Source organism: Canis lupus, chromosome 12 (genome assembly GCF_003254725.2).
Source record: "Canis lupus dingo isolate Sandy chromosome 12, ASM325472v2, whole genome shotgun sequence".
NCBI classification, from domain to species: domain Eukaryota; kingdom Metazoa; phylum Chordata; class Mammalia; order Carnivora; family Canidae; genus Canis; species Canis lupus.
The window spans coordinates 20,807,377-20,821,770 of NC_064254.1; the positions used below are offsets into that span (position 1 = coordinate 20,807,377).

A 14,394-nucleotide genomic window follows, 5' to 3' on the forward strand; every position below is an offset into this window, starting at 1 on the left:
ATTTACACTTTCACTCCTTGGAATTGAGTCCTTCAACTTGCACCTGTTAAAGATCTATTAACACATCTCCAATCTAGGTAAGCCTAAATTTTGCCCAGATTTCAAAACGAACCACTCTCCTTTTTATTTATCCTTCTAATAAAGGTGGGCACCCAGAGGAACTTGTCTGACACCCCTTAAAATCAGAAAGGCTTCATAATATCTCACTTGAGTCAATGTGCAGGACACAGAATCTTCATCATCTCAGTTAAACCCTGAACCAACACAAGCAGTCCTTAAAGCAGGTAATCATTCATAAAAAGTTCATAAAACTGAACTTTGGATTTTTCCTCTAGGGTGTCTCAAATTTTAAGCCATTTGTGATTCTCACATGGAGAACTCTTCAAGGTCTGTATAGGATACTTTAGTTCTAAAGACCACCCTGCATCATCTTAAATTGGATTCTGAGCTGCATCTGTTCTGAGAAATAAGAGGCTAACTTAGTGTACTCTATAAATATCTGGGCAGACAAGACAGACATGGTTGACTGTTCCCTAATTGGTGGTTCAGGTGGGGAAGCCTCTGGATGTCATGGTGTTCTCTGGAAAATACTATGAAATTTAGAAATACTTTCTTTAAGGGGTGCCTAGATGGCTCAGTTGGTAGAGAAGACAACTGTTGATCTCAGGGTAGTGTATTTGAGCCCCATGTTGAGCATAAAGCTTACTTTAAAACATATACATACTTTAAGACTTGAGAACAGTTTTACTTACAGAAACTATGACTGATAGATATATGTGTAATATAAAAATCACAACTATGAACCCAGGGTCAACCCCCCAAAAGGGGAAAAAAACCCGAAACAAAGAACTTCTCACATTCATAAAAGTGGATTTTTTCAGTTTCCTATAAAAAGTTTGCTGCTCTTTTGTTTTGTACCAAAAGGCAAGAAATGGGATGTCCTGCTGGTTGATAACAATGTGAGTAAAGTCAGAACTGAGAAAACAATTTTGTTTCTTAAATAATTTTGCAAATTAGGAAATTGACACCAACTTTTTAAAATTTAGGAATCAGATTTTTAAAAAGTCACAGAACAATCAAAGCAGGAATATGATCTACATTAAAATGGAATAAGCTGTTGCTGCTATTTTAGAAGAATTAATAAATATTTCAAGCTATTTTGTTCTGATTTCCAATATGGTAAACATTGGTAGATATTACCACATAATCAAAAGCTGTTGGAGGTTCTTACTAATTTTGAATAGTGAAAATAGAAGATTTTCAGAAGATTGACAACTGCTGTCATCACGTAGTAAGTCCTGAAGTAGTGAACCCGTCATGGGGTGGGGTGGAGCTGTTGCTAGTGATAGTCACACTCAGAGTGTGAACTGCCCCATCTTCAGCTCTCCATGGACTCCTATCTCAGGACTAGAAAGGTGGCAGGAATGGAGGGGGTAACACGATAAGGAGAAAGAGATGCTGTCAGTAAAACAGCACCACCAATGTCCACAGGATGAAATGCTGCTGGAGGAGGGAGGTCCTGCCCTCAGCCGAGGCTCTATGGCACCCAAGACTGGTTCCAGCAGACCCAGCACCCACCACTTCTGCTGCCTGTGAGCTCCTGATCACCGGCATTTGAGGTTCTAGCAGCTAGCGTCCCCATAGAGGGCAGAGCAGGAGAGGGAGAAAGTGGTGGACAAATGCAGTAACTGAAGACTCAGCGATGAACACACATGAGATATCCCTTGAAGAAAACACAGAGAGAACTGTGCAGAGCTGAGATCCTGAAGGTAGAGCCAAAGGCCAGCACCTGACAGCCTAGACTGGTGCCACCCAAACTCTGAAGCCTGGCGGAATCACAGGTTAGATATTTGTAATCAAAGGATTGCACACCTGAAGCTAATATAACATTGTGTTAATGATCCCTCAATTAAACAGATTTAAAAATAAAAGAATGCTGAGAAAAAATGCAACAAAAGTGGTAACCACTGTTCTTTGTATTATGGGATTGTTGATCATACTATTTCCTTTTTTATATTTATTTGTAATTTTCTAAATTTCCCATAAGAAAGGTGCATCGTTTTTTAGCATGACATTCCTTTTTAAGTCAGCGATATTAAGTAAAAATAATTACCATTTGTACAGTGCTTTATAGCAACAGTTCTCAAACATTTTTATACTCTTAAGAAATAAGGAGACTCTTGGGGGACCTGGCTGTCTCAGTTGGAAGAGCATGTGACTCTTGATCTTAGGGTCATGAGTTTGAGCCCCATGTGGGGTGTAGAGATTACTAAAAAAATCAAAAATATGAAAATCTCAAAAAGCTTTTGTTTATGTAGTTATATCTGTCAATCTTTACCATATTAGAAATTAGAACTGAAAACTTTTTTGAATATTTATTTTTTAAAAGATTTTATTTATTTATTTGAGAGAGAATGAGAGCATAAGCAGGTGGAGGGGCAGAGAGAGAAGCAGACTCCTCACTGAGCAGGGAGCCCAATGCAGGGCTGGATCCTAGGACCCTGAAATCATGACCTGAGCCAAAGATAAATGCTTAGCCCACTACCACTAAGTGACTCAGGCACCCCTGAAATATTTATTAATTGATGTAAAATAATAGTAATAACCCATTTCATTTTAATATAAATATCACTTAAAAAAAACTATGTTCAAAACAAAAATTCATGGGATGAGTCACAGTAACATTTTTTGCAAATCTAATATCTAACGCAATAGAAAGCAGCAGGACATCTCATATCTGCTTCTGGATTCAATCTGTTATAGTACATGCGGATGTCATGTAGGCTCTGGGAACTACACTGCATGTGTGAGAGATTTATAGTGAGATTATTTTGAAGTGAAGAATATATCTTAATATATTCATGAAAATAGTTTTAATTTTGTAAACCTCCTGTAAGGGTCTAGGGTACCTGCAAGATTCATTGGACCATACTTTAAAAACCATTTTCTTTTCTTTCTTTTTCTTTTTCTTTTTTTTTTTTAAGATTTATTTATTTGAAAGAGAAAGGGAGCTAGGCAGGGGTAGGGGGAAGGAGAAGGGCAGAGGAAGAGAAAGAGTCTCAAGCCGACTCCCCACTGAGCACAGAGCCTTGGTGGGGCTCCATCTCATGAACCTGAGATCATGAACTGAGCCAAAATCAAGGGTCGGACACTCAACCGACTGAGCCACCCAGGTGCCCCTAAAAACCATTTTCTTTATACTATACAAAATATCTTTACAAACAAATCTCATCTGACTCACAAAAACACCTTGAATCAGGCATGTTTTTAAACATATGAGGAATTTGGGAGTCAAAGAGGTCAACCAATTCATCAACCATCACATGAATTCCTGTCTTTTAGAGTCTGAATCTGAGACTCAATTCCAGATATCTATCATATCAACCCTGAAAAGCTTTTTAACTGCCCGCCTTTTCCCAGGGCAATAGCTGGGACACTTAAAGATTTTATACACAATAATTAGGATTAATATATTAATTCTAGAATGTGATAAATAAAAACAGATCTAGAGGAGTTAGAGAAGACAAAGCATGACATAGCAGAAATAAGCACAGGTCCTGGCAGGCAGGAGCCCTGAGTTCTGGACGCCATTCCTTCACTTATTGTGTGACTTGAGCTGAGTTTCTCTACCTCTCTGGTCACCAGGATTGCCTCATCTGTAAAATGGGATGATGATATCTTACCTGCCTGAAGGCATGGTCTGGACCAGATGATTGCTCAACATCCCTGCTAGTGGAAGACTGGTCATCTACCAAAAATTCCAGTCACTTGAAAAGTAGGAATACAACTCAGCTGAAATGGGCTCTCGTTTGATAGTTCCTGTAATTCTTCCTTTTTCTTTAGAGTAATATTTGGGACTTGGTATTTATTGAAATTTATTTCAGTCATCTTTCTTGTAATTTCTTCAAACTTTATCCAGAAAACCTAACCTTGAGAAAATTCATTAAAATCACCTGGGTGACTCAGTCAGTTGAATGTCCAACTCTTAATTTTGGCTCAAGTCGTGATCTCAGGGTCCTGAGATTGAGCCCCCATGTCTCTCTCTCTCTCTCAAATAAATAAAATCTTAAAAAAAAAAGAGAAAGAAATCACTTAAAACCTTGGTGAGTAGAAACCCAATGCAATTCAACAAGCCCCACAAGTGTACTGAACACCCACTATTGTGCTGGAGACATGTTATGATTCTAGAGAAGCAGGCACACCTGATTTTATTTCTGGGCATGCTACTGGATTTACACATCTATCATGCACTTAAGCTGGTTTGTTTTTCCAATTTTTTATTGTGGCTAAATATACATAACATAAAATGTACTATTTTAACCATTTTTAAGTATAGTTCAGTGGCAGTAAATATATTCATTGTTGTGCAACTATCACCACCATCCATCTTCAAAACTCTTTATATCTTGCAAACCTGAAAATACAGCCATTTTAAAAAAAGATTTTACATATTTATTCATGAGAGACACAGAAAGAGAGAGGCAGAGACACAGGCAGAAGGAGAAGCAGGCTCCCTGCGGGTACCCCTATGCGGGACTCGATCCCAGAACTCCAGGATCAGGCCCTGAGCCAAAGGCAGATGTTTAACCACTGAGCCACCCAGGTGTCCTGAAAATACATCCATTAAGTAATAACTCCCTTTCCCTCCCTGCTCTGGCAACCACTATTCTACTTTCTACCTCTATGAATTTAACTACTCTTAGTACCTTATATAAGTGGAATCATGCAGCATTTGTCTTTTTGTGACTGGCTTATTTCACTTGGCATCGTGTCCTCTGGGTTTGTGTTGTAGCAGGTGTCAGAATTTCCTTCCTCTGTAAGGCTGAATCCTATTCTATTGTGTGCATATACCATATCGTGTTCATACGTTTATCTACCAATGGACATTTGGGTCATTTCTACCACATTGAAGCTTTCTAAACCTTTGTTTAAAGGTTAGAGGAACAAAAAAAAGGTTGGAGAAACTTAGGACGCCTGGGTGGCTCAGCGGTTGAGCATCTGCCTTTGGCTCAAGGCATGATCCTGGAGTCCCAGGATCGAGTCCCACATCGGGCTCCCTGCATGGAGCCTGCTTCTCCCTCTGCCTGTGTCTCTGCCCCTCTCTGTGTGTGTCTCTCTCATGAATAAATAAATAAAATCTTTAAATAAATGGATGAATGAATGAATGAATGAATGAATGTTGGAGAAACTCAACCCAAAGAAGAAAGTAGAATACAGCTAATGATAGCAGACATGGGTCAGAAAAATATGCACGGAGTTCTTTCAGATTCGAGACATAAATTCTGGTACTAAAAGAAAAAAAAAGCTAGATTTTTGTCTTTGTTACTTTCCTCCCTTCCCTAAAGAGCTGTTACTAAATTCTAAGTGTCATAAGATCATGGAATGTACTGCATTTAATTTCACATTCCACAGAAAATGTAACAAAGTTCCGGGCAAATTCCATTAACGTATCTCTGAATATATCAGTGTAGTGGCACAATTAGGGAAACATTTTGATCTGAATGACCACACTTGATTTTCCAACAATCTTACAAGATAGTCAAGGCAAGTATTTGTGTCATTTCATACATGAAGAAGCTGAGAATCTCAGCCATTTGGTCATCACCAGGCAACATGGAACAGGACAACCGCTAGAGGTCTTACAGCAACCCCAGCACTGTCCCTCTGCCCCTGCCATCTGTCCGTAGTTGTGAATGAGCATTTAGAGTCATTTCCTACGTACAATATCACTTTGCCCTGAAGCACAGTAGTATCAGCTAGACAACATCACACTTAAGATCCTTCTAATCTTATGATTTAATGTGACAGTTTTCCATTATGGTGAGTTCTTTTTTTATTTTTTTTACTATGATGTGTCTGTGTGACAGCAGGCCTACTAACATATATATTTACTTAGAAATAAAATGATGGGATCCCTGGGTGGCGCAGCGGTTTGGCGCCTGCCTTTGGCCCAGGGCGCGATCCTGGAGACCTGGGATCGAATCCCACGTCGGGCTCCCGGTGCATGGAGCCTGCTTCTCCCTCTGCCTATGTCTCTGCCTCTCTCTCTCTCTCTCTGTGTGACTATCATAAATAAATAAAAATAAAAAAAAAAGAAATAAAATGATCTGAGGTTCTGTTAAAGACCCTGCAGTAGTGAGAGGAAATCTGCAAAAAGTGGCAGGGGAGGGTTAGCTTGTACATGTTGGGTAGGAAGAACATTGCTCTTTGATCCTCGTGCTTAGCTTAGAAAAAGTAGGTATAAAGTTGATTATATGTATCATATTTGTTTAAAAACCAGAACATATGATGGTTGACAAAGAGTACCTAGAACAAAATTATGAAGTAGTCAGACTAACTGCCCCTTGAGTATTCCAGTCTCCTTGCAAACTCTTGGATTGAACCTTTCTTGGCTCTACCCAGGGACTCAGTACCTTCAAAAGGCCTGTATATATCCAGCCCTACATGAACGTCTTTTCTGGACCTGCCCCAACCTCTGCACTTTTTCCTGTCTCTTCATCAAAACGTCTAGCCAACAAATTGTCCATAGGTATTTATTTCCTCTTCATCCCCAATCCCTCTGCTAGACTAACTGTAAAGAAATTTTAAATGTAGGGATCCCTGGGTGGCGCAGCGGTTTGGCCGCCTGCCTTTGGCCCAGGGCGCGATCCTGGAGACCCGGGATCGAATCCCACGTCAGGCTCCCGGTGCATGGAGTCTGCTTCTCCCTTTGCCTATGTCTCTGCCTCTCTCTCTCTCTCTCTCTGTGTGACTATCATACATAAATAAATTTAAAAAAATTTTTAAAAAAAGAAATGTTAAATGTTATTAAGGAAAAAGTTCACCACCATCACCATAACAAAAAGAGGCAAGGAGGACACAGGAGAAAAGGGATTTCAATGATTTTTTGAAAGACAAAGTAGACATGAGGGGAAGCGACTTAGGAAGGGGAGAGAATGTTCCAACTTAAATGGAGGTAAAAAAAGGAAAGCCAATGGCTCACAGGCTTAGTGGCTGGAGACCCCAGGGACTAAGAAAGGCCAGGCTTGAGTGAGGCAAAAGCATTGGTGGAATGTACTAAGTAGTCGAGTTGTTTTCCTTAATCCACTCGAGATAATGCCTCCCCAGTCAACAGGAGAGCTGAGATCTGTTCTCTTGGGGAACTGAATGACCATGGCTTTGGATTTGGAGACAGTTGCCATTTGGGGACATAAAGAATAAGGGAAGATTGAAGTGAGCACCAGGCTGAAATTAGCTCAACTAAATAAAAGTCTAAAAATTAACTGTGGGGACCTCAGCCTTTTTTCCCACTCTGCCCTCAGCCTTTTTTCCCACTCCTCTTAGGCCTCGTTGGACATTACTCTGGCTGTAGGAAATGGATGACCCTTCTTTTCTGCAGAAATTGAACAGGCTTAGAAAAATAAAGTTTAGCGTTCCATGATAAAAAGGACAGTTCAAGGACCAATCCCCTAAAAGAGAATTCACTAGTCCACAGGCTTAACCTACAGATGTAGAGCTACAAATTAGCTTTTAAGAAAGTGATCTCACTCTTAAATATTAACAGTCAAGGATGACTACACATTTGGGAAAAGCCTCCAACATGAAAGAGATTTAAAACTAACCAGCTAACCACGCCTTGGAGGAAGGAGAGTACCAGAAGATGTTGCTACTATGTCATTGAAGTCCCTGGAGGATGAAACAGCCAAGATGCTACAGGAAAAAAAAAAAAGAAAAAAATATCAAAAAGTAAGAAAGGAATCTAGGGAATTGTAAATATAACAGTCAAAATGAAAAAATCATAAAAATTTAGGGAACTAAAATCAAGGAAACCTACCAACCAGACTAAATCAAAACTGAATGAAAACAAAAATAGGAAATAAGCTTCAAGGGTTAGATTAGAAAGACCACCCACTAAAGTTAGAAGCTAGCAGAAAAAGAAATAATTGAAAGTAGAAAAGATGGGCAGCCTGGGTGGCTCAGCGGTTTAGTGGCGCCTTCAGCCCAAGGTGTTACCCTGGAGGCTTGGGATAGAGTCCCACATTGGGCTCCCTGCATGGAGCCTGCTTCTCCCTCTGCCTTTGTCTCTGCCTCTCTCTCTCTCTCTCTCTCTCTCTCTCTCTCTGTGTGTCTCTTGTGAATAAATGAATAAAATCTTAAAAAAAATAAAGTAGAAAAGAGGAAAAAACCAAAGTGATATAAGAAATTTTTCTGGCCAGAATTGGAGGGCATGAGATTCCAGACAGCAAGTTATACTGAATCCTCAGCAGGTGAGTAAAAAAGCCCAACCTTGACACATCACTGGAAAAGCTCAGGACATTGGGAGTCAGGAGAAAGAATTGTTACACTTCCGGAGAGAAAAAGCAGGTAAATCAGAATTTTACTGGACTATTCAAAAGTACTAACTCTGAAAAATCAGCAGATGATGGAGTAATACCTCCAAAATTCCAAGGGAAAAGCATCTCCAACCCAGAATTTTAGAGTGAGCCACATCAGTCAAATGTGAGGGAAAAATAAAAATGTTTTAAACATTCAAAGGCTAAAAATTTTGCTTCTTGTGCACCGGAAACTACTGAAGGCAGCTATGCTCCCCCAAAATAGGGGTAATTGGATGAGAAAGGTTTCCAGGAGCACAATGAAGAGAAGTCCATCAGGGCAGGTATGTAGAAGACCATAATTATGAGCAGAAACTATATGCATGAACAGAGTATTCTGGGAAAGAAAGTGTGAGGGTTAAATTTTATTTATGTGTTTGGGTTTTGCTTTTTTGTTTTGTTTTGTTTTGTTTTTTTGGTGCTGGTTAATTTAATTTTTAAAAGATTTTGGGCAGCCCCGGTGGCTCAGCGGTTTAGTGCCGCCTTCAGCCCAGGGTGTGGTGCTGGAGACCCAGGATCCAGTCCCAGGTCAGGCTCCCTGCATGGAGTGGAGCCTGCTTCTCCCTCTGCCTGTGTCTGTGCCTCTCTGCCTCTCTCTCTCTCTCTCTCATGAATAAATAAAATCTTATTTAAATAAGATTTTATTTATTTATTTGACAGAGAGAGAGCACTAGGGAGGGAGAATCAGCCTCCCCACTGAGCAGGGAACCCAATGAGGAACTCGATCCCAGGACCCTGAGATCATGACCTGAGCCTAAGGCAGACGTTTAACCAACTGACCCATCCAGGTGCCTTGGTGCTGGTTAATTTTAATGTGTCAATTTAGCTAATCCAAGATCCTGGATATGTGGTTAAAAACCAGTCTGGATGTTGCTGAAGGTGGATTCTTTTAGTTGAGATTAAGGTTTAAGTCAACAGACTAAGTCAAGCAGATTACCCTATATAATATAGATGGGTCTCATCCAATTAGTTTTAGGCCTTAAAAGAAAAAAGAATAACATCCTATGAGCAAGAGGAAATTTTTAAAATTTAAATTCAATTAATTAACATATACCGTATTATTAGTTTCAGAGGTAGCATTCAGTGATTCATCAGTTGCGTACAACTCCCAGTGTTCATTACATCATGTGCCCTCCTTAATGTCCATCACCCATTCACCCCATCCTCCTCCCCTCCAGTGACCCTCAGTTTGTTTCCTATGATTAAAGGTCTCTTATGGTTTATCTCCCTCTCTGATACCATCTTGTTTTATTTTTTCCTCTCTTCCCCTGTGATCCTGTTTTGTTTCTTAAATTCCATGAGTGAGATCATGATGATTGTATTTCTGATTGACTTCTTTTGTTAAGCAAAATATCCTCTGGTTCCATCCATGTCATTGCAAATGGCAAGATTTCATTTTTTTTAATGACTGAGTAGTATTCCATTGTGTATATATACCACATCTACTTTATCCATTCATCTGTCAATGGATATCTGGGCTCTTCCATAGTTTGGCTGTTTTGGACATTGCTGCTATAAACATTGGGGTGTAGGTGCCCCTTTAGATCACATCTGTATCTTTGGGGTAAATACCTAGTACTGCAATTGCTGGGTCGTAGGGTAGCTCTATTTTCAACTTTTTAAGGAATCTCCACACTGCTCTCCAGAGTGGCTGCACCAGTTTTCATTCCCATGAACAGTGTACAAGGGTTCCCCTTTTCTGCATCCTTGCCAACATCTGTCATTTCCTAACTCGTTAATTTTTCCATTCTTACTGGTGTGAGGTGGTATCTTGTTGTGGTTTTGATTTGTATTTCCCAGATGCCAACTGATGTGGAGCATTTTTTCACATGTCTGTTGGCCATTTGTACGTTTTCTTTGGAGAAATATCTGTTCATATCTTCTGCCCATTTTTTGATTGGATTATTTGTTCTTTGGATATTGAGTTTCATGTTCTTTATAGGTTTTGGATATTAGCCCTTTATCTGATATTTCATTTGCAAATATCTTCTCCCATTCTGTCAATTGTCTTAGTTTTGTTGACTGTTTTCTCTACTGTGCAAATAGCTTTTTATCTTGATGAAGTCCCAATAGTTCATTTTTGCCTTTGTTTCCCTTGCCTTTGGAGATGTGTCTAGTAAGAAGTTCCTGTGGTCAAAGTCAGAAAGATTGCTGCCTGTGTTCTCCTCTGGGATTTTGATGGATTCCTGTCTCACATTTAGGTCTTTCATCCATTTTGAGTCTATTTTTGTGTAGGGTGTGAGGAAATGGTCTACTTTCATTCTGTGCATGTGGCTGTCAAATTTTCCAAATACCATTTGTTGAAGAGACTTTTTTTCCATTGGATATTCTTTCCTGCTTTGTTGAAGGTTAGTTGACCATAGAGTTGAGGGTTCATTTCTGGTTTCTCTATTCTGATTCCATTGATTATCCATCTGTCTCTTTTTGCGCCAGTACCATACTGTCATGATGATTATAGTTTTATAATAGAACTTGAAGTCTGGAATTGTGATGCCTCCAGCTTTGGTTTCCTTTTTTGTTCCACATAAATTTTAAGATAATTTGTTCCAATGCTGTGAAGTAAGTTGATGGTATTTTGATAGGGATTGCATTGAATGTATAGATTGCTCTAGGTAGCATAAACATTTTAATAATATTTGTTCTTCCAATCCATGAGTGTTGAACATTTCCATTTCTTTCTGTCTTCCTCAATTTCTTTCATGAGTGTTCTATAGTTTTCTGAGTACAGATCCCTTGCCTCTTTGGTTAGGTTTATTCCTAGACGCCTTATGGTTTAGGGTGCAGTTGTAAATGGGATCAACTCCTAATTTCTTTCTCCTGTCTCATTGTTAGTGTATAGAAATCAAACTGATTTCTGCGCATTGATTTTTGTATCTTGCCACTTTGCTGAATTCCTGTATGAGTTCTAGAAATTTTGGGGTGGAGTCTTTTGAGTTTTCCATATGGAGTATCATGTCGTCTGCAGAGTGAGAGTTTGACTTCTTTCCCAGTGCAAGAAGGAATTCTATATCCAGACTGCTTTCAGACTTGTGCCAGCCTACCCTACAGATTTTGGTTTGCCAATCTCCACAATGTGAGCCAATTCCTAAAAATGAAATGCACTCTCTCTTTATCTCTTTCTCTCCCACCATACACACACACACACACACACACACACACACACACACACTCTATTCTGTTTCTCGGAGAATGCTGATACAGAGGTCTACAGGAAAAAATGAGAAGCAGTGCCTTTGCAATATTATCAATTAGTGTGTGGCAAAGATTCAGTAAAGTAAATTAATTAGGGATACACTGAAAACTAGGCAAATACAAAAAATAAGGCAATTATTAATTCCAGGAAAACCAAAAGTTTGTACCTCAGCAATGAACAATGTTTTGTCGAAGAAATGTAAATGCCTATGACTGACTAGCCAAAAATCTTTATATAATTATCCGAGGAGAGAGAAATTGAGAAACACAGTATAAACATATTATTCAGAAACATGGAGATAATTTATAAGAAAAATTGCCAAGAAAAAAAAAAGACATGGGTAATTTCCCTGAGTACAAGGGTAGGAAGTAAAAAAAAGCAGATCAGGAGAAACCCCTGCCGCCACCAACATGGAGACCTTGTACCGCGTCCCGTTCTTAGTGCTCGAATGCCCCAACCTGCAGCTGAAGAAGCCGCCCTGGGTGCACATGTCGTCGGCCATGACGGTGAATAATTTATGATGTTATTGTTGAACCTCCAAGTGTTGGTTCTATGACTGATGAACATGGACATCAGAGACCAGTAGCTTTCTTGGCCTACAGAGTAAATGGACAATATATTATGGAAGGACTTGCATCCAGCTTCCTGTTTACAATGGGAGGTTTAGGTTTCATAATCCTGGACTGATCGAATGCACCAAACATTCCAAAACTCAATAGATTTCTTCTATTCATTGGATTCGTCTGTGTCCTATTGAGTTTTTTCATGGCTAGAGTATTCATGAGAATGAAACTGCCGGGCTACCTGATGGGTTAAAAAATGCCTTTTGACAAGAAATCCGTGGATATTGGATTTGCTCCTGTTAATGAAGTTTTAAAGGCTGTACCAATCCTCTGATGTGAAATATGGAAAAAGAGTGAAGCAGCAGAAAAGAAGCATCTCGTGAGAAATAGGAATCATATTAAAGCTTGAACTAGAATGTCTTCTTGGTATCAAAGAGACAAATTTCTCACAGTATGTCTCCTGCTGGCCTGTACTGACACACCAATGATGTTTAGTGGCATTTTCTTCTTAGTTTTTCATAAGAAAATATACTCCCATTTCCACAACTATAATATTGAATAAAGTGATTATTTCTTACAGCCCCCTTAACATTTTGTGGAGATGACATTTCTGACTTTCAAAAATTAATGTAAAATCAGGAAGCAAGATCCCATAAGCTGAGAACTCTGATCAGCTTTACCTATGGTGCTTTGCCTTTAAACAGTGTGACAGTACATTATTCAGATATGTGTGAGACTGTTTCTGCACAATAAGATGTATGAAAGGAGCAGAAATAAATAATTTTTCTAATAAAAAAAAGGCAGATCAGCTATTTGCAGTTTTTCACCATAAGCCTTTTTAACTATTTGAACTTATAGTCAGGTATTATTTTGATAAAAATTAAAATTAACTGATAAATGCTTGCCCACTTGAAGCTTCATTCCTTTTGGGTCCTGTTGCCAGGTAACTGATATAGTAATAAAGCTTGACATGTTGTTTAATCCCATCAGATAATTTATTTAATTTTTAAAGGGTTTCAGCACTATTATACTAAAAGGGGTAATTGCAAAAATTCTAACCAAGGGACCCCTGGGTGGCTCAGCAGTTGATCGCCTGCCTTCAGCCCAGGGCGTGATCCTGGAGACCCAGGATGGAGTTCCACATCAGGCTCCCTGCATGGAGCCTGCTTCTTCCTCTGACTATGTCTCTGCGTCTCTCTCTCTCTGTGTCTCTCATGAATAAATAAATAAAATCTTTTTAAAAAATGCAGAACCTGCTTCAGTAGTCCTTAGATGGACCTGACTGCTTTAAAAAAAAAAAAATTCTAACCAAGAGGGATGCCTGGGTGGCTCAGTGGTTGAGTATCTGCCTTTGGCTCAGGGCATGATCCTGGGATCTGGGATCAAGTCCCACATAGGACTCCCTGCATGGAGTCTGCTTCTCCCTCTGCCTGTGTCTCTGCCTCTCTCTCTCTCTCATGAATAAATAAATAAAATCTTAAAAACAACAACAACAACAAAGCTTTTAAACCAAACCACTGGGTGATGAATACATTATGTAGGACCTATGGCAGTCTGTGTCTCAGTAAACATCTAATATGAATTCTGATCGAAAAACATAAAGTTCACATTCAGTGAACTTACTCCGAGTGTAATGCCCTGTCTTCATGGTAGCATATGTGTGTTTGTAGGGGGCAAAGATGGTCGCAGTGTAGACCCTTGAATCTAAAATATTTCCTGGGATCCCTGGGTGGCGCAGCGGTTTGGGGCCTGCCTTTGGCCCAGGGCGTGATCCCGGAGACCCGGGATCGAATCCCACGTCGGGCTCCCGGTGCATGGAGCCTGCTTCTCCCTCTGCCTGTGTCTCTGCCTCCCTCTCTCTCTCTCTGTAACTATCATAAAATAAATAAAAAAATAAAAAATAAAAAAATAAAAAAAATAAAATATTTCCTGCATTGGTTTTCCCCAGACACTTGAAAATAAATGACTATTTCACTTCCTTGGTTCTTGTGAGCTTTTGATATTCAAAGTTGTCCACTAAAATGGAAACGTTCCCAAGAAAGAAATGTCCTTTAGTAGGAATTACTTTGCTTGCTCCTGAGAATGAGAATGGAAAATTGAGGGCTGGGGAAAGGCAGAGGTGGTGGCCTCCTGGGCCAGCCAGGCCATTGGTTTTACCAGATGGCGAGAAGCTGGTTGTAGAGCTGGGCCTGGTGTGTCTGCAGTTGCGGCAACTGGCCAGGAGGTAGCAGCCCTGTCTTATCTGGTGCCTCAGCCGACGTTCCCGCCTAGGCCAAGGCGGAGCAGC

At 39.8% G+C, this 14,394-nt stretch overlaps 1 pseudogene; it reads left to right on the forward strand.

Moving 5' to 3' along the window:
- The first annotated feature begins 11,936 nt into the window (after positions 1 to 11,936).
- LOC112641214 (oligosaccharyltransferase complex subunit OSTC-like) lies at positions 11,937 to 12,527 on the forward strand (annotated as a pseudogene).
- The last annotated feature ends 1,867 nt before the right edge of the window (positions 12,528 to 14,394 follow it).